The sequence below is a fragment of the Pygoscelis adeliae genome, unplaced genomic scaffold (genome assembly GCF_000699105.1).
Source record: "Pygoscelis adeliae isolate BGI_AS28 unplaced genomic scaffold, ASM69910v1 Scaffold917, whole genome shotgun sequence".
NCBI classification, from domain to species: Eukaryota; Metazoa; Chordata; class Aves; order Sphenisciformes; family Spheniscidae; genus Pygoscelis; species Pygoscelis adeliae.
The window spans coordinates 13,073-14,505 of record NW_008825097.1 but is presented as its reverse complement, the minus strand read 5'-3'; positions in this window follow the sequence as shown (position 1 = coordinate 14,505).

The following is a 1,433-nucleotide window of genomic DNA, read 5'->3' as shown; positions in this document are numbered from 1 at the left end:
GGGGGGGTGGGAGGGGGCTTTGGGGCTGAGCCCCTCTCAGCCCCGCCGCAAGGCTGCGCAGGCAGGGAGGTGCCCAGGCAGGAGCTGCATGATGACATCGGGGCAGGGCAGAGAACAACGAGCACAGGTCTGCACGTGCACCGGGCATGGGCTGAGCCAGGGCCCCACTTCTCCTGGCCCACCACCGCCGGCCAGTGCCCTGGGTCCACTGTCCTCCTGCTCTTGCCCAGCTCCCCACCAGCCCCCGTTGGGCAGGTCCCCAGGTTATCTGGAAGCTGAACGCTGGTGGCTGGGGGCACAGCGGGGTCCGGGGCAATGGGAGCTGCTCACACGTGTCTGAACAAGGTCCCCTGTGGGGAGAGTTAATGTACATGCAGGAACCGGGCCAAAAGGAGGCGCAGGGCTCTGGCAGCCCCAGCTGAGTGCTGACTCACTGGCCGGGCTCCCTCCCCGGAGCCAGCGGCAGTGTGGGGAGCGGGGCAGCAGCAGCCCAGCACCTCGGCACGGTGGGTCCCCTTTCTTCTCTGGGAGAAGTGCGGAGAGAGAGGGTCTGCGGGCTGGGGAGCTGTTCTCTGGGCAGCACGGTGCAGGATTGGGCTGCCTAGGTCCAGTGGTCCCGGTGCCATGGGCCAGAGGGCTGTGGTGCTGCGGGTGTGCTTCGGGGTGTCCCTGCTGCCTCGTGCCTGTCCCGTGTGCTGGGGAGGATCTGGTCTTGCTGGAGGGTGGTGCAGGGTGGCATCGCCTGGCTGCTGCGGACGTGACAGCAGCCATGAGCACGTGCTGGGAGGGAGGGCAGTGGTGCCCTGGCATGAATCTGCTCCCAGGCACAAGGGGCTGCTGGTGCTGCAGCCCCCACTGCAGCGGAGGTGGGGGCATGGGACTTGCATGGGAGGCTCCTGCCCCACAGGGCAGAGGGGCAGCAGTGCCAGCAGTGGCTGCAGCCTGAGCCAGGGCCACTGGAGGTGGCAGGAGAGCAGGAACATGCTGGTTTTATGGTCTGTCGCGTGATGTGTTTATGGCTGGGACAGGACTGCCGTGGATGCTGCCCAGCCCTGCCCTGGGCAACACGGCAGGTCCCTGCTCTGCATCCTGGTGCTTATGGGGTGGAGGATTGCAGCTGAACTTTGCTCTCCAAGGTGGGGCTCCCAAGGGCTCCTGTGAGAGCCGCTGGCACCACGGCTGTGTCTAACCACTGCCGAGCGGCTGTACGGCTCTTTCTCCTGCCTGCTCCCCCAGGCAGGGACTCAGCTGCCAGCCTTGGGGAAGCAGGGTCCTGCCCGGTCCCTTCAGAGCATCCTCTCCCCCGTCTGGCACTGGCGCTGATCCGGACATCACCAAGTGTTTGCTTTGGTGCTGAGCTCCCCGCATCACGTAGTGGCTGCCACAGAGGCAGCGCCTCGGCGGGACGGCCTCCCCAAAAATGCTCCCAGGTT